General features: G+C 39.6%; 1 protein-coding gene and 1 long non-coding RNA gene across 3 annotated transcripts in view; one reads left to right on the forward strand and one right to left on the reverse strand.

The window, feature by feature from the left end:
• Positions 1–22,391, forward strand: part of FER (FER tyrosine kinase) — a 373,188-nt gene that overhangs the window by 315,526 nt on the left and 35,271 nt on the right. The gene's annotated exons all lie outside the window — the stretch shown is intronic.
• LOC149868300 (uncharacterized) overlaps positions 4,718–22,391 on the reverse strand; it is a 148,633-nt gene continuing 130,959 nt past the window's right edge. Inside the window, exons 3-5 of the long non-coding RNA XR_016441217.1 lie at positions 9,235–9,282; positions 8,616–8,710; positions 4,718–4,816 (exon numbers count right to left, since the gene is read on the reverse strand). This is a non-coding gene — a long non-coding RNA (uncharacterized LOC149868300). The remainder of the gene's footprint in view (positions 4,817–8,615; positions 8,711–9,234; positions 9,283–22,391) is intronic.

A 22,391-nucleotide genomic window follows, 5' to 3' on the forward strand; every position in this document is an offset into this window, starting at 1 on the left:
GCAGAACTGCATTAAAACACCGTTAAAAGAACCTGTTAATATTGCAGAATCAAGTACTCAAAAATTAGGTGATGCCAGAATTCAGGTTGGTTATGCAGCTTTAATTTATGTACATGTATTAACACCAACTGTTATTATATGGATATCTATCATTGTTCCAGGGGACCTTGCCTTATTCAGTGCACTGGATTTACCTGCTCTGAGGATAAATCAGTGTTTTGTAGGACAGAAGTGTGTTTTCTGTAAGATATTGGGAGTTTTTTTGCAAAAATTGAAAAGTAGGCAATGAAAGAGGCCAGGTACTTCAGGAAGAGAAAAGTGAGTCTTATGTTTAGAGCAGCTGAATACTGTTCTGGAGAATTGGATACTGTCCCAGCCTCTGTTAGAGTTCCTGTGCAATGCCATGTAGGTCATTTGTATCAGATTTTTCATAGATAGTCACTACTAATATGCTCCCTGTTCATTAGGTGTCTAACTTGGCACCTTGGGGTTTGACTTGCAAAAATGCTGAGTGCCCACAGCTACAACTGTAGTCAATGAGAGATGTGCTTTTAACACACAAAGTAATATGTAATAAGAAGTCTGAAAAATCAGGCCTTCAGTTTCTTAAAAGGGGCATCTAAAAATAATGGAAACATGCAAAAGTGCAGCCCTGTTTTCCATTTTTAAAATGTGGATAATATGGGGTGCTATGGAGATAAATTAAAATTCATGAAGCACTTGGATGCTTTAGTGTTAAGGGCCAGACCATGAAGGAAAGAAATCTTCTCTCTCCAAATAAGGGTTTGGGTAACATGGAGTAAAGAGAACGTGGGCACTTAATGAACAACGGAGGTGAGTAAAATATTGAATAGTGTCTAATGAAACACACTCCATGCTTTTGGGACACAGCGTTAAGTAGGGGCCCTGTGGAAAAATGTTATGTGCTTATATAACTGGTGATGGTATTATAAAGCATATATAAAGGGACAAAGTTAAGATTACATACACAGCCAAGACGCTCTAACTCTCGAGCGCTTGATTTTGCCATCTTATTACAATTTTTTTTATCACTAAACGTATATGTGTATGTATAACACAATATTACTTTGACTTTGGGATATGGAGGTCCATCTGGAAAGAAATGTATTATTTATGGGTCCTTGGCTCTATAGGTCTCTGCAATTTAATACAATCTGGCCAGCCAGTGAAAAAGTGAAAGCCATTGCTATGTAACAGTTGTTGGGCTGCATATGTAAAATGACCAGCTACTTTTGGCTTGTGATCTCATTTACTAGTGGATAGATACAAAAGTCACCATTGCCTCTTTTTAATTAACACCCTTGTTAACTATTCAGAAAAAAATGCCAAGAATTCAATTAACAAGCCTCCGATTCTTCAGTAGCTGACTGAGGCACATGAGCAGGGGGATGTACATTCTGCATCCTATGGTTATGAAATGCCTGTGTTCATTTCTACAGTTCAGTCTAAGAGTTTTCATGAATACTTACATTTATTTCTTAAAAGAACAAAAGAAAAAAATGAAAGTTATGTGAATGTTGAACATCTTATCAGAGTTATTCAACCTTTCTACAAATAAATATATCACCTAATATTTTTGTCTTGTCGCAAAAGAAGAGAAATTAGAATCCTGTGGTCCTATAATTTATTTCTTTTAAGTACAGAAAGGATGTGGAATAGAAACATGTCTTATTATTCCAAGTTGTTATTTTTATTACTGTTGTTTTCTCAATAATGCCAGAAGGAAATTGGTGAATGAATTTTTGTAAGATTAATCATAATGACAAATTAGAGACAATATGGTACAAGTTACAGAAGCAGCATTACAATGTGAAATGCACTAAAGAATTGTTTTTGCTTTGCCATATGCTACAGAGGCATCTGGGTCACCAGAGAATATGTGAAACACTGGTAGTGTTTCTGATCTCAACTATACCTGCCTTGGCTTTCTGATTTTCTGAAGCGTTACTTAAATATGTAAACAGGTTTTTTTTAGTACATTTCAAAGAAGAAAAATCACTAAAAGAATAAGATATTGAAAACTTCCTGGTCCTCTAAAAATCCCTCAAAGATAACATAATATAGCATTGGGTTGTTTTATTTTTTGTGTTTTGTTTTCCTATGTACTGAAACAAGGTATTAAAGCTGAATTCAGGCTAAAATAGGTGGAAATAAATGAAATACCTTATTGTGTTCCTTCTGTAGTCTACATTCTCCTCTACCACCTTAGCAAACAAGGTGTACATCCACTTGCAATTAAAGTAACATTGGATCTGCATTGCTATCTTGATTGTTTGAAGCCTTAGTTTAGCAATATAAATTATTCTTGTCTCTATGTTTTACTTCCAGTGAGTATGTAAGATGCCTATCTGAAAGTAAGATAGGGGGATGTGGGCACATAAACCTGCTGAATTAAATTAAAATCAAAGAACTTTATATGTGTTGCTTAATTATGCCTCAAACACCCAAGGTACTAAATCACAGATGTTGCTGAATTCTTCTTCTTTCGTATGGTGTCAGATATCAACTTCCAAATCTATGAGCCACTGTCTAGTATTATCGCTTAATTTATGGATTCCATATACCCCATCTGGGCACTTATAAAGTCTGGAACTTCAATGAAGTGCTGTGCTATTTGTTGGATACTGCAGGGGGCTGTCCAAGTTGTTCATCTTCTGAACTGTTGTTTTGAAGCATCCGTATACAGATCTCAGTCTGTTCACCTTGACCCATGCTTTTCTGTCAAAGTCATGTCCAATGGGGGGCTCATTTGGTGGTGTTATAAAATGCTGTAGAAATAAATCTGACCTTTTCCAACAGTTGGCCCACTCCATTGCTGCCCATAGGTTTGGTTTAGCATCCTCAATTTCTTTCAGGAGTTTGTGGGCTTCATGTACAAATGGTATGTGACTTTTAAGCCTCTTAAGCCTCCATCTGTTCAGGTCTTCAGTTAACAGTTGATGGAGCTGATGATTTTCGTCATCTCCTGCCTCTATTGTCAGTAATGATGTTAGGGTCTATCTTCTTATATCACTTGGTCTAATGCCTGAGAGTACAGGAAGTATATCTGTTTGTGTGTAAATTTTGCAGCCTATTATGAGTCTCGGTGCCCTAAGTACAGTGTCAAGCTTTTTAGTGCTACAATTTCTGGACCATAGAGGAGCACGGTATTATCTTGGGGCATATACCATTATAAGTGCGGTGTTCCTGAGAACTCTGAAGTTGGTGCCATAAGTTGTGCTGGCTGAACATCTGGGCTAAGTACAGGCAGTCAAAAAGCCTGAGGCTGAATTGATTCAGTCTTTGTAGGTTACTTTAAGCTGCAGACATTAAATTGAAACAGAAGTGAACAGACATTTCCTTTGATTCAGGAAATGCAGTTACATGCCTGCAGTGGCTCAGGCCAGAAGCTGTGAGATGCTAGAGCACAGCTCTCTGGCATGTAGCCAGCATGGGCTGTGTGTTTACTTACTCTTCCTGCTGCCCCCAAGGTTTCTGGGATTTGCAGGCCAGAAGTATAGCAGCACAACTCTACAGGGTTGCTCATCACTTCTTCCTGCTTCCAGGTGCCTCTGGGATTTGTAGTCCACAGTCACAGCCAGCAGTAAATTTGAGGAAGGGGTCTGGGACAGAAGTTTCATAAACCAGTTTAACCCAAATTGGTTAAGTCTGATACTACATTCAGCCAGGTTTTATCTTAAACCAGTTTCAGCCATTTTGAAACTGGTTTACGTGCACTGAGCTTCTGTTCTGTTACAGGTTTAAACCAGTTTCTAATCAATTAATCCGGTCTACGTGTAACTTCTGTCCCTAGCCCTTGCAGCCACCTGTGCAGAGACTTCACTGCTGACCTTCTGAATGTGATGTTTATAGGTGAGGGAACAGTCTAATGTTACTCCTAAGGTAGGTTGGGGTATGTTCACTGCAAAGGATGTGGTTGCCTGCTCTGATGTTCAGCATGCTCATGGCTCGACAGTTGTTCAGGTGACAGAGAGAAGATACTGATTTATTGATACTTGACTTTAAGCACCACTTGTAGAGATAGTCGGCGATGAGTTCCATATCAATACTCAGTGTCTTTTCCAGGTCTGAATTGAATGTAGTACAAGTGGATTTGACCTAGAATCAAGTACTACTTATGAATATAAATATGTTTACTTAAGATCTATTATTGTTGGTTTCCATAAGTTATTGATGGTCTTAAAATTTGTTCACAGCTGAATTGTATGAAAGGTCTAACAAGAGGAAAAGCGTATTGTATCCTTTCTGGATCTGTTGCTTTCCCTTGTGTGCTTTATTCAAACTTCTTTCCCCCTCCCTCCACCTCTTTCATTAAAAGTAAAGGAGGGATGTTTTAGTGTTTGTCACAGAGGCAGATGCAATCCTGAAAATGTTGTGGTTAAAATAATATACACCTGGAACATGCACATGGCTTGGAAGGGACAGTTCTCTGTTTAAAAAAAATGTATGACTACATTTTGATTGTCGTCGATATTTTTTCATCTTTCTTAAACCATTGGGACTGTTTTCCCCTCTGTTTATGTAATGCTTAGTAAAGTGGGGCTCCAACCCCCATTGGAAGCTCTTGAGATTGCAGTATTAATAAAACAGACTCAGAATTGTTAGCGGTTACTTTATTAATTTGTAGAAACCTTTATGGTGACTTACTAGGACTTACTGTTATCTAAATAGATGGTATATCAACTTTTTTATCGTATGGGTATGTTCACTGGTAGAAGAAACTGGCAACCGTGAAGCAAATGGGAACAGGTATCAGCTGCTCCTTGTCAAGTAGTCACAGTTCAGCTTCCATTTACTGCAGGGGAAAAGTGTGCATGTGAGCAGTTATCAAGAAGCAGCTGATGTGCAGTCAATTCCCACCTTCTTTTACCTTGCATTAACTAGTTTGTGTGCCCATCAATATGTTATACTGGTGGGAGAATTAAAGGTGCATTAATCTTTCTTTTGAACATGCCATAGTGTTCTTTAGCTGTTATTCAAGATCATGATGAGCAGGGAATAATCTTGTTTGTTGGTGGGATTTTCCAGCATCAGTCATTTTTGGTGTTTACCACTCTGCTAGTTAAATAATAAATTATCAAGGTATCTATCAATAAGTGACAATGCAGAGTATAATGGAACTACAGTGTTTCTGAGGCTAGTGTTAGCAAGAATACGCATCCTGAGGCCAGTTTAGCATAGGTTGTTTTGTTGTATCCAACAGCCTGAACGAGCAAAATGAAAATTCACATCTAAAATGAAAGAAAATTAAAGTTTCCTATTCTAGTTTTTGGCTTACTGTCTAAAAACAGATGCCTACCACTTCATTCTGTTCAATAAAAGCTACCAGTAGGTTTTATCTAGTACATAATATGTACACAGTGGCTGCAAACAGATATTCATTTCTGAAATTTCTACGAAATTTCCACTGGTAAAATTCATTCTGGAAGAGGGAGCAATACAGAAGTTCAGTCTACACGTAACCCCTCTCCCCCTGCTCTCCATGCCTTCGCTAGACTGGAATGATTCACTCCTGGTCCTGGGGGTAGTAGAGAAGCAGGGAAGGACTCCCAGCACTTACCCCAGACTGGGGTCTGGCGAGCAGTGGAAGCCGCGTCCTCTCCTCCACTCTACTCCTGGTCTTTGGGAGGTGGGAGGGAGAGGAGGGAGCAGTGAGGCAACCCCCCTGCCCACTTCTCATTCTGGGCAGTCTGAGAAGCAGGCGGGGGCTGTACTGCTCCCTGCACTCTGCTGACAGGCATTAGGAGCTGAGCAGAGGAAACAGTGGGGCAAAACCCTTCCCCACTTCTCACATCAGGAACCGTGTCTGCTCCTCCTCTCCCCACCTGGTCTATGGAAGAGGTAGGGAACAGCTGCCCCTCACCCCCCATGCCTTCTCCAAACCAGTAAACCCCAGTTTTAGGAAGTCACAGGAGCCTTTCCTCTAGGTCTACTCCATCTGGATCCCAGGAAGAGTTAAGCTGGAGCAAGTGTAGAGATATATCTGGGAGTAATTTAACCCTGGTTGTTCCGAGGTTATTTTTCTCCTGGAACAGCCATTTTTGTTCCATGAGAAAAAGCTTGAGTGTCTGTACACATTTGGTTTCTACCAGGAGAATGGGGATTCTCCCAATAGACGCTGAACATCTCTGCATAGCCAGTGTGTGCAGTATATGATTAAGTTGTTTGATAAGTGTGTCCTTTCCATTCATGTTTTAAACAGTCTATTAAAAGACAAGTTTGGGTTAGTTTGATGTTTACAGCATGATAAACATTTTTCTTGCTGTTGATCCATGTCTGAATGTTGCCTTCTTTGTGTCAAATAAAACAGTTTGATTGTTTCAGAAGTAAAGAGCACATCCTTTATTTCTGACCTCTAAGATGCCAGTACTATTTAGTCCAGTAAATCAGAATTACTGCTTGAAAAATATCACAGAGAAGTGATTTTTTTCAAGTGCACCGCTGCAGTGGTGCCTATGCCTGTTCCATGCAACTGTGAATTCAACGTCTAAGGCAGTAAAACACAGGCAGTGTTGATGGTGTAAGTGGTGTTGAGAAATCTATCTGCATACATATTCTTAATAGTCAGAAGCCAATGACAAATTTTACTTCTGCCTTCTCTGTCAGTACTTCAAAAGCCTCAGTGCAACAGTATGACCTAGCTTTACAAGAGACTGGGAGATATTATAGGTTCTGTCACCAATGCTGTGATGTGACCTTTTGACCTCTTGCCCATCTGTAAATTGGGAGAATGGCAGTATTTATCTACAGTACTTCAGAGGCACAGCTGCCAGGTTTTGTGGAACTGTGATTTTGCACATAAAAAGATCATTTCTAGGTAGCCCTAAATCTGTCTTAAAATTGTATGGATTTAGTGTGTGTGATTGAGAGCTTGGGTGAAGTCCTTTGCAAGGGTGGCCAACCTGTGGTACATGAACCACAAGTGGAACAGGCAGCCTCTGCATGTGGCATGGAAGATCAGGGAGGGGACAGATTGACAATGGCAGACAGCACAGGGAGACCAGGGCAGAAAGCAAAAAGCCTAGCAACAAATCCGGCAGGGTAAAGCCATCAGGGTGGCACTTCAGGAAGGTGGAGGGCTAATTTGTGACATGCCTGCTGAAAAGGTTGGCCCCTGCTGGTTTGCAGGACGATAACCTGAAAAGCTTCTCCTGTACATTGCCTTGCAATTATGCCTCGGTCTGTTTTGGGAAGAGACTTTCTTTAGGGTTAACAAGTTTAGTTCAGATGCTACAGCCCGTTGCATTTCTTGGCTTCTTGGGCCGAGGTTGTCAGTGAGTTCAAAGCAGTGTGTGGAGTTTTCATGTAGGAAGTGGAAATAAGATGTGTCAAACCTAACTTATACAGTGAGCATTATATATCTGCTAGAGTGTGGTATATATACCTTTTAAACCCTACTTAGAGGGGCTAGTAATGGGTGCGCTACAGTTACTATAAATAGCAGTGTAGTCCCCTAATAGGTGCTAATTTTACATCTTAAGATGCTTGTTCCCTGGAAGAATAATGTTATTAATCCAAGTTTTGATCTCTTTGGAACATTTACAGTTAGGTGATCTCCCTTTGTGTGGATGAGCAGGGAAAGTCTCCCAGGCACAGTTCTGTGGTTTGCAAATAAATGCAGGGATTTAGTGCACCTTGTTTTGAAAAAGCCAACTTCAATTAATTGAAAGGCAAACTATAAAAATGCATTAATAAAACAAATATTAACATAGTATCCAAATTCACTCTCAATTCAAATTCCCCTTACTTTCTTGTGGCATAAAATAAATTCTAAATGGACGTTACTAGTCAAGAAAGATTTTTTTAGTCTAGTTTCCAGCAAATGCTGGAAGGGGAAATGCACTGTATTGCTCCATTCAAATGAATCAGTTTTAAGCCATATATCTTGGAGACATCATTCTTTTTTGTATATATTAAAAAATACTTGCTCTTTAAAAAGAAAATTCTTGGCTTTATGGGCGCTTTATTTCCCCCTAACTCACCAGTTAGAGCTGTTTAATGATATTTTCTAATTTCTGTCAACCAAGGTTGGAGTCTTGTGTCCAAAACGATCACAGACCTCATTAAAGCCAATGAGTGTGCCAGCCATCCTCTTTCAGCCCAAAAGAAAGAGCAGTCAGGCCTTTTTTTGTGTTGAAGACAACTGCAAACAATGGAGCCCATGCCCAATGACTGGGCAGCATTACAAGTGAGAGCTAAGCTGTGTAGATTGAATGGGTTCCCTGGTTACAAACACAAAAGCCTGGAGATACAATTGCAACCTGGGTGAACTGAAAGGAGAGGAGCTTTGAGGAATGGTGAATGTGAGAGACAGCTAATTGCACTGCCAAGTTTTGGGGATTTCTGAGCAAGGAAGTGCTTCTTGGTTTTTTTCTTCTTGCTCAGGGAAACAGAACATTATGTGGAAATATTTGTAAACAAATAGAATTATAACAGGGATATTTCTGACTTGTATAATTGATTTCTCTTTCTGATGGAAACCGTTCTACAAGGCCATTAAATTTACCTAACCACTAAAGACAAGGAGATAACAAAAATGTATATTGTGATGTGGAGATGCTGGTGTTTGGAAGTTTTCTGAAGCCCCAACTCACCTGGTTGAGGAACTACCCCATTCTATTTCCTTGGCTTGTACCATAGTTGGGAAGGGTGTTATAGGATAGGTCCACATTCTGGTGCCTTTTGTTCCCTGCAGAAACATAAATACATTTTTCATCCCTTGTCTCCAGGCTAAATTATGCATTTTATACTGAAAATGGATTATTTCTACCTGTTGAAATTCAATAGCTGTCTAAATACAGATGGTATTCTAGAAGTCCAGATATGGGAAAGCTTCATCTGATAATCATTTTTTTACACCAGAATCAATACTGTTCATTTTTTTCTTCTTTGCAATACAGCCTAGTCTTGATAATATCAATACATTAGAACAAGAACAGAAGTGTGCTGCTACTGCTAATGATATTCCCATCTGAAAGAGTCTTTCACTGACACATGGTATGTGTCTTTCTAAAGAATGATTTTATCCAACTGAACTGTAGTAATTATTTTTAAGAATTTTTAATTCTATATTAGAAATAACAACTGATTCACAGATGCATATGTTAGATTCATTTTCTTTTCAATTTTTGTATAAAATCTATGTGGTGTAGACTTGCTTTGTTATCTGTAATTCAGACCTTTCTGTCCTTGCTATTGGTGCCCCCTTCTTACTTTTTCATCTCTCTTCATTTCACCCTCTTTGGTTGCCAGTGTATTAGTCTGCAACAAAGAAGAAAAATCTAAAGTAAGAATTAATAAAGTTGTTCACAGTTCACAGTTTAGGGGAAATAGAAAACTAATTCTTAAGTAAAAATAAATATATCAAGAAAAGACGCTAAAATTAGACACAACAGAATTGGAGGAAAATATTTTTCATTGTCATGAGGCAAATAATAATTGCATCTGAGACCACAGTGAAAATTACATTGTAGTTAAAATTATATATGGACACCAATAAAATCTTGGCTCTTTATGAACCATAGTATTTACAGAACTTACAACAGAGAACAGCAAGCACTCAGACTGAAATAAATTAGTGGGAGCACATTTTAGCAATGCTCAGGGTCCACATAAGTCATTGACTTCAACTGTAAGTTTTGAAAAAAATCACTGTAAGTTTTACCATTATGAGGCAAAATGTCCAATTCCAGTATGTCATTTTAAGTTAATCTTGCAAACTTTGCTGGATTATAGAGATTGATTTGCCCAGGTAAAAGATATCCATTGTTTTATAAGTTCTTCAGTTCCTTTCATAGAGAGATTTTTTTCCCTAATGATGACAAATTTAACCACTTTATAGCTATTCCTGCTCATGGATAGCTCTGTTATCTACCATACCATCTATTTTGGAAAAAAATCTATTTTTTGAGGGGGTGAGGGGTTTTACCCAAACCTTTGTTCTTAGAGATCTAATTTATATGAAAGCAGGATCTGGGGAGAATTCTAGCTTTAAGGATGTAAGTTGGGGAAAGTAATAAGGTGTGAATCTTAAAGGAGTGCTCAGATAGTACATTAAAAAAGGAAACCCATTATTCAAATGAAATCTTCATACATCTGACCAAGTGGCATGCCCTCACATGAAACCTTAATACGTAGTAAAAACACAGAGAATTTTTGTGACCAGTTGATCATGAAGCTGTGTTTCAAATTGGATTTTTTTCTAGCTTAAGCTGTCACAATGCTGTTGCTGACATCCTGGTGGTGAAATTTTTAAACCGTGAAGTTTTAATGAAAATTAGACAGGTTCTTCCAACAAGTAATTAAATAGCAAAATCTAAAAGTGTGTTGCAAGAAGTCTTTTAAAATGGGCTCAGTGTTTTAAAATCAACTCTGCCACCACTAAAGTCCATAGACTATAAGCGACTTAAGGACCCAGTCCTACATCCAGTTAGGTAAAAGTATGGTTATCTGTTATGCTTAACCTAGGAAGCAGGGTGTAACTTGTTACATATATTTCCATTAAACTTATGGCAATAGTTCTTGCCTAATATATACAGCAGATCAAAGTTTCCTATTATATCAATACAGTAAAAGGTAAAAACTCATCATATGAAAATAAACCCTCAATTGTTCAATTGGTATGGAATGTGGATGTGAGAATGCACGATTTTTTTTGCTGATTATGGCATTGATGGTGCTTTCAAAGGATTCTTTAGCTATGTTTTTGAGAAATTGAACTGGGAGTGAGGATTGATTGAAAGTTTCCAATATCACAGTGGGTGAAGTAAGTATTACTGGGGAAGATGGACAGCCAGTGAGGCCCCCTCAACACATACAGGTAAAGGTATGATGGGATCTAATGTGTGATCTAATGTGTGATCCACACAGTTTTACTTTCTGCTGTGCCACACAGGGCATGGCAGGGGATGGGGCTCCCAGCCATAGGGGTGACCCTGCTACACATGGAATTTAAAGGTTGATATCAACCAGCTATAAAGTTAGCACACATTTTTAAGGTCTAATGTTATAGCTGGTTGGAACTTTTTATGGCGGGATAGCTATTTTGCATGTGTAGCTGGTCTTAAGGGCTAGGGACAGACATTACACATAAAACAGTTTAAGTGATCAGAAACCAGTTTAAACCTGCAACAGAACAGATGTTCAGTGCGCACAAACCATTTTAAAAATGGCTGACACTGGTTTGAGATAAACCTGGTTGAATGTAGTATCAGACTTAACTGATTTGGGTCAAACCGATGTGATGTCTGTCCCAGACCTCTTGCTTATTTAAGTTAAACCAGACTCCCCCAGCATCCCAGCATGTTCTTGGGGCTGGTTGGTGCTGGTTGCTGCCCCTTCCCCTCTGCACCCTTGGCTGGAGCTCAGCAGAGGCTACAGGCATCTGCTAGCTTCGCCCTGGTCTCCCCACTTCCCCTCCCCACTCCCTGCTAATCAGGGATTATTCCCCCATCCCCTCTGCCTTACATAGATACCTTTCAGCATTAGCTAGTAGACCACATGCTGGCTATGATCCGTGCTGTGACAGGACAAAGGCCGAATCAGTGGGTAGCTGGTAATGTCCCTCTGCTGTTTTCTTAATAGGCTGATAAACACTAAGTTAGTGGTAATAAGCACCGTGTTATCAATTCCCTCCTGGGCTGGTGAGGAGAGGGGCAACCCCTCCCAAATCAGAACATCCTGCTAGCGCCTGCCCCCCCACCGGCTCAGCACTATGGAAGGGCAGGGAGGGCTGCTCTAGCGCCCCCTGACATCTAGCCTGAGCCACTGCAGGCATGTGCATGCATTTCTGGGATGTCTGTATAGTTGTAAACTGATTCAGCCTGGCTAGGTTAGATCAACCTACAAAGATTGAATCAGTTCAGGCTCAGACTTTTTGAATGTCTCTCCATGGCCAAGGTAATTAACCAGTTAATTGCATAATACCTGTAACACATAGAGGGGGACTCAGGTGACAGGACCAGACCAACTTAATAACATAGATAGATTGAAGTTAAAATTAATTAAATATCAGCTAACTGCCAAAGATCTTAGCAAATCTTCGCAGAAATTAAACACAAGACTCTGATCACAGGAAACAGGCCAGAAAGTAAGTGAATGTGTCAGTGTTCATTAAGAAAAACCCAAACCTTGTTGTTATGTATACTGGATTACCTTTTCTTCTTTAGAATGGAGCTTTTTATCTAATCTTTTTTCTTGTAACAAAGTTCTAGTTTCTTTTTTGTCATAAAAAGAATACATCTAATACTAAGAAGTATGTTTGTTTTAGATTTCATTGGTATTCTTATAGTGATCTGTTAAGCTCCATGAAGCAGCCTGCCCTAACTGTATCAGACAGGAAACTAGTTATATTACTGTGAAACAAGACTGCATGTCTGTGATAATTAGTAAAAAATCTTTCTTGGATTTTGTTTGAGGGAGATATTTATAAAGTATCAGGCTGTCAATATTTTGTACACATCCCACTAATTTACCTATTATTTATTTTGCAAAAGGGAAATGTGCTTTTACAATACAATTAACATGTTAAGAAAAATCTGTGTTAAGTCTTCTGAGACTAGGGAATAAAAAGAAAAACAAGGAATGCCAATAGAAAGTTTTTCACATTATCTTCTGATAATGATATTGAGTCTTCTTACTCTGCCATCTATACTATTTCAGTGTAGTTAGTGGGGGATACAGAATAGACTTTCAAATCAGATAACTGCAAGAGATGTCATTTGCTAATAGACTATTCTAGTCTTCTTCAAAGCTCATGTCTGCTGTATATCAGGGTTAGGGATAGGGAAAGAAGAAACTTTTAATATGGGACTGAACTTTATATGGAAGAAAAGAGAGGATGTATTCTCAGAGACTCTAGAAACTAACTGAAATAATTAGCTTAAGGTATTTCCTATTTATTCTATAAATTTTGCTTAATAAGTTATGTTCCAAGTGGTATAATTGCACAAGGCATAAGTCGAACTACTGTAGGACACAACTAAAGAAAAAATTAAAATAGAACAGAAAAAAGCAGCATTAGGCTTTAACAGGTCATCCTAAATTCTGTGTTGCGCTTCTCCTCTTCTTTCCCTGTGCCCACACTCTCTGCAACCTACTGGTATAAAGGGCTAACTAGAGTCCTTCTCAACCCTTTATAGACAAGTTCCAAATTAATTTCACTTAAAGATGTGTTAGAGAGGTTTTATGCTATAGGTAGTGGCATGAATTTGGAATAAGCAAGTGAGAAAAAAATGAATTTGGGATGGCAGCAGGTATGGAATCAGAAGAAGAAAGAGAAATTCTCTATGTGCTTGTCCATACTTCTTCCACTTCTTACATACAGCAATATCTATGATCTGGATGTCCTTGCACCTCCCCCCCTCGCTCTTCCCTCTGCCCTCCCTCTTAGTAATACAAGTGGAGTGGTCCCAACCAACACATGCCTCTGCTCTTTCTGTCCTTGGCAAAGAGATTAACTCATTGGCAGTATCAGCTTTTCTTCTCAGGTTTTGGCTGGGTATGTTTATTATTTATTATGTCATTTCTGAGTAATGATTAAAAGACAGCTCATTATGTAACAGAAAATGTTCTTAGATTCCTTTATGCAAGGCTGCAGTCAGTGAAAATGCTTTATTTTATTATCATGTTAACTGATACGGGAGATTGATACAGATGGCAAAGTACACAGAGCAGCATCGCTGGTACATATTTTGTTGTTCACAAATCCACGTTTAGCTAGGCCTGATAGGATCAGAAACTTTCCCCTAACAAAGCTGGATGTCAGCAGCTATGAATCCCTATGAGTTGTAGGATTAAAACCTGTCAATAAATAAAGCAAGGGCCAATCCCACTGGAAAAAACGATATAATAATTCAGATTGAAAACTAAGTAGATATAGTTTACCACAAAGGCTCATGGGGCTTTTTTTTCAATAAAAGTAATATTTAGGGATGTACTTGGGGACCGACATAAGCCAATTTATAAATGCCCAAAGCAAATGTTCTTTAACTTTTCCATATTTTGAATCACATTTTAACATAAGCAGCCCTACAAAATATTATTTGTGGGGGGAGGGAGCTAGGTGGTGTGGAACATGCCCACCTGACCCTGACTTTCCCTCCTACAGGGCCATTTTGGAGTTGGCGCACACTGGTGCTGAGCATGTGGCAGTGGAGGAGCATGCAGCAGGGGTGCTAGGTGCAGTGCTGCGGCAACAGTGGCGCTATTGCCAGCCCAATTTGTGGGGGCTTAGTCCCGTTAGCCCTGACCTTCGGCTGCCTCTGCATCATCATAACTGGATTATGTCCATGACACCTCGCACATTCACTTTTGGAGGAACTAACTTTTCCTCTCATTTGCTGTCATACTAGCCTTCATTCCTGTTCCTTGTCATGAAAGGCACTCTTCATTTCCAATTAGTGATGGTGCAGATCAATCTCCTTTACTCATGGCTGGGTGCCTGAATGAGCTCCCTTCATTCTAATTGTAACCATATCAGAAGGTTCATGATGCCATGAACCCACTTCCTTCTTCCTATTTCCTGTTGTTCACAGCACCTCATTTCCCGTATGCATTCCCCAGAAATTCAGATGACAGCTAGAATAATTGTTTCCATGAAAAAGTAACGTTAATTAAGTATGTGATACATTATAACTTAAATGAGCAGCCAGTAACATGTACCCATACAGGCTCTGTGGGTCATAGGCAAGTAAATTATCTTCAAAACAAAGACTGCAGAATCTGCCGGTTGATAGTGCCTGATTTGGGTTGAATTTGTGATTATGAAATAACACTGCCATGGTTCAAATATTGTTGTTGATTTGGGTTGCTTACTCTTCTTCTGTTATATTCTACCATTCTACTATATTTTTTTGATTAACCTCTCGGTATGCAGCCATGACCTCCACTGCCTTCCCCTCTACAGTGCAGTTGGACTTTGTTTGTGATTTGAAATTGATTCTTTCATCACATTGTTTGTTTTCTAATGCAATCATTATCTTTCCCACCATGACAGCATTTTGTTCATTTCAGAAGGAGGCAGGCAGAGGGAGCTCTTAGAAGTATTTTTAAGTTTTGAAAGTTTTTTTTTCAAATACAAACCTATTCAGTAAGCAACAAAGGATATTTTTAAAAGTCGTAAAATCCAGTGTTTTATCAGAAAGCGGATGGATCATATTAAAGTACTTCTTCCTTCAGAGGCTTCATAGGAGATAAAAGAATGAGCACTCGGGTTGCCTTTAAAATTAGGCAGTCTCTGCTTGTAGGCCAAATATGATTGTTTTTAGGTTTATTTTCCAGTATATTTTTAATCCACACTTAAAAAACACCCACATCACTTCTGCTTGTGCCTTGATCTTCAGTCAGTCACTTCAACATAAATTACTGATTGCACCTAAGAAATACAAAACTCTAAAACTCTTGGTTCAAAGGTGATACCTTTTATTAGACCAACTAAAAACAGCAACAACTAAAATCACTCTTTGCAGTCTTCCAGGCACATGCATCCTTCTTCAGGCTGAGGAGAAATCAAAGATTGTAAAAATCCTGTTAGGTAGAAAATAAACTTCATTTTGCACAGGGGAACCTGAAGCTGGACATATATTCCTCTGGGTCCCTGAGAGTTTTTTTGTATGAGTTGTTCTTTGATGTGCAGGTAAGGCTGATCTTCCTTGGAGGTGTCAGATATCAGAAGCAAGCAAGGAGATACAGAAATATTTCTTTATTGTTTATCAGTGAAGTTTATTTTTCCAAAAGCAGCTAAAATACATATCTTCCAGATAAAAGAAGGGTGCGCGTCTTTCCGATATATTTTAGCTGTGGAGCAATAAATCTTGGAGCTGTTTGGTCCCGGCTGTTTGCACCTGGGACCACAGCATGTTGAGCCAAGTCAGAGCAGCCCCAGCTGTCAGAGGCCCTAGGGAATGCTGTGCAATGGCTGGTTGCGGGAGGAGAGAGCTTCAGCATGAGGCTAGCTGGCAAGCAGCCTCCACACTGAAGCACCCTTGTGCACCAGCCAGCCAGGTCAGTGTTTACACAACGGCTGCTGCAGAGTAAAAAACTCCACAGCAGAACAGTACTTTACAAGTACTTTACAAGTATTACCCTGCTGCAGAGTAGATTAGTTTACTTTAATTTAATAGGAATGCACATGTAGACATGCATTGTTTACTGCCCAGCTAATTAGCCTACTGCACAGTAAATATCTCGCATAGGTGCAGCTTCAGAGACTTGTTGTAGGGAATCAGGAGGGAAAGATTTTTCTTCTCTGAGCCTAAACTCTAAGCCAAAGGGATAACTTTTAATTGTAAGAGTACTTCACCTCCAGAGTGCATTCAGTACTTGACCTCTCTGTAAGCCATTTTGACATAGGCCTCTAAAATGACATTATATAGTGTAGTAATTTTCCTGGTCACTGCTGACTTAATTGGGCATACAAACTCTGACTTGTGACTCTATCTCCCGTTTCCAGTGCCTCAAGTTCTCCATGTTTTTCATTGCCTATAAAAAAAAAATAGATGCATTTGGTTTAATATGATCTTTATTAGCTGTTGCAAATTCCAGAAATTTAAGCTAGCAATTTTCTTACAACAATATCTGTGTTAAACTTTTTGAAATACAGAGTTTACTGCTATATTTAGAACACAAAAAAGGTGTAGATTTTTTTTGTTCTAAATTGTATTCCATGTGGTAGGCCTTGACTGAAATTTTGGTTAATCATTTATCTTCTGTTTTCAGAGTGCACAGAGTAGGTCATTGGCAGTGAGCTTTTTTTTTGTGGTAGATAAGGGGAAAGTGGAGTATTTCCAGGAGTTCTCTTCTGACTCCATGTGCCTGTCTTATATTTGTTGTACTGCTAATAACTTGATAGAAATTCAGTGCAAGGACAGACAATGTCAAGAAATATTTATTCACCTTTATGTGCTCTACCTTGTTTTCATCAAATTTTATACCCAGAGTTTTATCATCACTGTCTTAACTTTGACTCTCATTGCACTTTTGCTTATGTTCAGTTGTAGTAATTTTATGCTTTTCCCATGCATTCCATAGCTGGCCAAATGAACTATTTTTACTGATTTTTATGATAAATAAGGCTCTATGTGTGATTTTTTTTTCCACATTCTAAAAAACAAATGATCCCAGAGAATGTCTGCTAACAGTGACTATCTTTGCTAATACTTTTTTATACATTACCTGTCATTCATATTTACTCTTAAAATGTACTACATAAAAATTAGATATTAAAATTTAGTCATATGCTTTCCAACTAAAATGATCTTCCCGAGGTAGTTCTGGAAGTATGCCTTGCCTACTAAGTCATTTTACATTGCCATCTGACATTGACATTAGTCTCCAGACCACAAAGGAAATAAACAGTGAAAAAAATCATAAATGACAAGATTGCTGTATATACCTCCTAGATTATCTATGCTGTCCTCCTGCACTAATACAGTATGATTTCTTCCATAAAACTAGTTTTCTTCTACTTTACTCTTAAGCCCATAGATTGGGTACCTGGTTTTTTTATGCATGCTCTTACAGTTTAGCTGACTTCACCATTGAAAACTTCAGGCTGCTAGTTCTTTCTAAATTCTGGCCAGTAGTCATCTTTAACTCATTCTTAATCATTTTAAATAAATCCTTTCTCCTCTTGTTTTCTGTGCCTTGCAGGTATTTGCCTGATTAATAGATCCTGGCTTTAAAGACATGCAACTGTATTTATTTATTTATTTCCCTTAATCTGTCTCTCTGGACTAAGACCTCAGTCATGTTATCACATTTTGTGCTTTTTTTCTAATTTATCAGTGTTGTGAGATGCCCGAGACTCTGTGCAAGATGCACAGAACTTTAGGCAACAGCACTTCATTTTAAATTACATTCCTGTATCGCAGGTGTGCAATATCACACCATCCAATGGACAGAGAGGTGTGTTAGGCAGAAGGTAGGGCTGGGTGGCACTTAAAGACTAATTGGTTCAGAGAGGTACAAGGTTTTATAGGTAACAGCCTACTTTGTCAGATGCTTACCCATGAAGTAGAGTGTAGCTTGGACTGTAAATATGTGTAGACATATGAGGGAAGACAAATACCTCTTTATATTCTAGCATAGTTTGTTTGAACAGAGGGGTGGATCTTTGGTATCTTTTCTCAGTGGAGGAAAAAAAGGCCTGTCTAAACTAGTTAATGTAGAAGAAAAGAAAATGATTTGCTACTAATAGGGAAGACTTTATTATAGGGTGATCACCTTTTCAAAATGCAAAAGCAGGACACCAAGCTTCCCCGCTCCACCTTCCCGTACCAGGTCCCACCTGCTGGGTCACAGATGCCCCAGTGGGAGGGCAGCAGGGCAGGGATCCCCAAGTCCATAGCAAGCAGCCCACATCCCCCACCCCATCCCCACCCTGTGCACAAACTGGGAGGGCACGTGCCCCTCCCCCATATCCTCCTTCCAAGGGAGTGTGTGCAGAGGTGGGGAAACAACGCCCCCCCCTGCTGCCCCCTGGACTCTGTCCCACTCCCTGGCCGGGCCCTGTGGCTGTGCATTCTCACCCCAACCCCCATGCACCACCCTAGCTGGGCAGCACCCCTAGCACCAGCTGCCAACACTGCCCCCCACCTCTCCCCGCATCACTTGTGTTCCTCTCCCTTCCATAGACTTACCTGCAGGCAACTGGGAAAACTGCTCTCTACCACTGCCTGGCTGTATTGCTGGCAATATGCATGTGTGCATACACACACATGCACGTGGCACCCCTTGCATCTTGCTAACCCCAGCCCAAGTAGTGAATGGAAAACCCAGATCCCTGCACCTGATACTGGGATTATAGTTGCTATGGTTTGACTGCGTCAAGGGGAATGCAGGACAAATGCTGTCTCAGGGTCATTCAGCCCAGGACTGGAACTTAAGCTTTACATTTTGGGACTGTCCTGCCCAGTTAGGGATGAGTGGTCACCCTAATTTAATGTATTACCTTCCTAGAACAAGAAGCAGCTGACAGGAAATTGTGTTTTGGAGATTCTCTTTCACTTGTGCCTCTCAGCACAATGCCACTTAAACAAGACAAAATGTAAAGGCAAACTTTAATCCTCTAAGAGGCGCATTCAGATTATGTGATGCATGTGTCAGGAGGCCAATCTATTTTGTATGCAGCATTGGAGGTCACTTAAAATGTGTTGAAAGATTACTCCTGAGGGTTAAGTTAGGGGACAGGAAAAAAGAATTAGTTCTTAACTTCTCGTATGGAAATTTATCTGTATTGAGATAGGGGGAAAAAAAGGGCAGCTGCAAGTCTCTATGTTAACACAATGCTAGGGTAGTTTTCATGCTCTGTGATAGCAGTGACCTTACAAATGTGACTCTTCCATAAAAAACAGAAGTGCTTTTTAAAAAGTAGGTATAAATATGTTCAAGATCCAAAATCATCATCACAAGTGACAACCCATCTTTTCCAGTCCCCATTTTACCTACTCGCTCTCCAGCCATGCCAGAATGGTGAAAGAGCATCACGAGCAGGCCCAAGGAGTTGATCCTCCCCCCCGTGCAACACTGGTCAGGCAGCAGTTGGAGTACTGTGTCCAGTTCTGGGCGCCGCACTTCAGGAGGGATGTGGCCAGCATTGAGAGAGTCCAGAGGAGGGCCACTCGCATGATCAGGGGGCAGCAGGGCAGGCTACGAGGGGAGGCTACAGGACCTGAACCTGTTCAGCCTCCACAAGAGAAGGCTGAGAGGGGATCTGGTGGCCGTCTATAAACTGGCCCGGGGGGGACCAGCAGGCAATGGGAGAGTCCCTGTTCCCCCAAGCACTACTAGGTAACAAGGAGTAATGGTCATAAGTTGACTGAGAGTAGATCCAGGCTAGATATCAGGAGGCACTACTTCACAGTCAAGGCGGCTAGGATCTGGAACCAACTTCCAAGGGAAGTGGTGCTCACTCCTACCCTGGGGGACTTCAAAAGGAGACTAGATAATCACCTGGCCGGGGTCGTTTGACCCCAGCATCCTTTCCTGCCCATGGCAAGGGGTTGGACTTGATGATCTGCTTAGGTCCCTTCCAACCCTACCAACTATGAAACTGTGAATTAAGTGGCAAATAATACATAACAACAGAGTGTACTGAGCAAAAGCAACAACTACAGACCTGATTTCAGGTTGTAAGTGAAAGTTTCATCATCCCTACCTCCAAAGGTCTGCAGGTTGACTCTGTTGGTACTGCCTGTTTACATGGGCTTTGTTCAGTAGATGCAGCTTTTATTAAAAAACAATACAAGCAGATTTGAGTTTTAATTACGGTACATCTTATTTTGTGGGTGTTTCCTTGCATATGGTTGGTAGCACATAATTTTATCTTTTGTAAATGAAAACAATCTGCACATTTCCATTGGTACTTCCACTTATTTGTTGTTTCTCTATAAAACTGCACTGTTGTTAGTATTTAATTTAAAGACATTTCTAGAAAAATGTAATTGCAGCATAGTATGTTTACAGTTTGGTGAATAACTGTTTTTCTCTGTTTTGGGTATCACAGAACCAATTATAATCCAGTTTATTTTATAATTTTTTACACACAAAAACTGCAATTTAATGTTGTCAAGGCAGTCCATTTAATACATTCTACTTAAAATTGAAATAAATGTGTAAATGTTAGGATTGTTTTGTTGTATAGTGTTGGGAATTCTTATCCTAAGTAACAATAATTATACTTTCAGATCTTTATTTGAGATACCGACTGGATTCTGTTTAGTATATGCATATGTGACTGGCTGACAAGCTTATCTGCTCATGTAGAGTAAAATGAATTAATGAACCCTTCAGAAAATGAAAATGGTTCTTGGGGCATACCTGATTTTAATAATGGCTTTTACTGTGTGGTATATAAATAGTACAATGGTACTACAGTACAAACGTGCATGATCTTTACCAAGGTTCTTGGAAAATCAAGGATAAGAATGGCTTATTTTGTTCATCTTCCTGCCCCTGAACACTTTATCCTACAAAATAGTCTGTTTTCTCAGTTTTATTTTTAAACGACCTAAGAAATAGAGCTTTTGCCTCTTCTCTAGGAAGATTTTTTCAAAACCTAATAGAGAATCAGCCTTTATTTCCCTATGCTCAATTTCATCCCATTATTTCTATTTATACATAGTCCCTTCAGCTCCTTAATTAATTTTTGTTTCTCTTTGGAATATTTTTCTTTCAACCTAACTGCATTTCAAGCACTTTTCTCCCAAAGAGTATTTTTATTTAGATTTATTTTTTGCAGACACACTGGCTTTTATTGTTTCAGGTTGAATCTCAGGTTGTTTTATACTCACATTCCTGCCCCCTTTGGTTACTTTGTATTATTGCTGTACCCTCATTTGTGTTTGCAGGGGGCGCATCTACACATGCCCCGAGTGTGCAGTTCGTACTGCACAGTCCCAGCAGCGCACGGGTTGTTTACGACCCTATTGTGCAGTCGCTTGTTTTTACTGGGGGGTAGTGGTGGTGGGCAGTAGTGGTGGCATCAAGGTTAGTGCCCACCAATGCTGTGGTACTGTAGCTCAGCACTACGATGACATAGCATCTCACATAGACACCCAGTATCTCTTAATTTAGTATATTCTGTGAATTTAATACGCTATTTACATCTTCCTCCAAATAATTAATAAAGTTCTTTAACAAAAATGGGCCCAAAACAGGTAATACCTACATACCCCACCTCAATTTGGTACCTTTTACTTTATGATTACCCTTTTTATGAGCTAAACCTTTTCTTAAACAATGTGGCAGTACCTGTTAGAATTAATTTATCTTGAAAGAGTTTTTATGAGATAGCGAAATGCTTTACAGGAGTTTAGACATTTATAATATAACTAAAAAAAAAAAAGATTATGTTTATATAGAACGTATCTGGAGAGGGGGCCTAGTCCAAAATGGCTGGGAAAAATTGTGCAGCGTTCTAGTCAGGAAAAAAGGGGAGTAAGATGTCAGAGAAAGATGACTATATAACCTAGATGATCATAAATGTACACATGACCCCTCCCCCCAGCATCCAAAATTTGTTGCACATCATATCAGTTATACTAGAAAGAAATACCACAGTGTGATACTCACCATAGCCATGTCCAGACAAGCGAGCACGTGCCTGTTGCAGCATCTCAAAGCAGTGTGAGATGCTACAAGAGGCACGCTAAGAATGAAAAAAATGTTCCCCGTGCTGAATATTTGCAGTGCAGACTCTAAATTTGATACCGAAAAATTCTGGTAGTAAAAAATAACAGGCTGGAAAAAAGCAACCGGAGACTGGGTCCTTCAAGAGAGATGCTCTAGATGTGGCCAGAGCATCTTTATGGTTGCCACATGTCCCTGCTGCTCCAGCATACTCAGTGTGCTAGGGCAGATAGGAATGGAGC

Source organism: Crocodylus siamensis, chromosome 3 (assembly GCF_052110815.1).
Source record: "Crocodylus siamensis isolate JL-2025a chromosome 3, ASM5211081v1, whole genome shotgun sequence".
Classification (NCBI taxonomy): domain Eukaryota; kingdom Metazoa; phylum Chordata; order Crocodylia; family Crocodylidae; genus Crocodylus; species Crocodylus siamensis.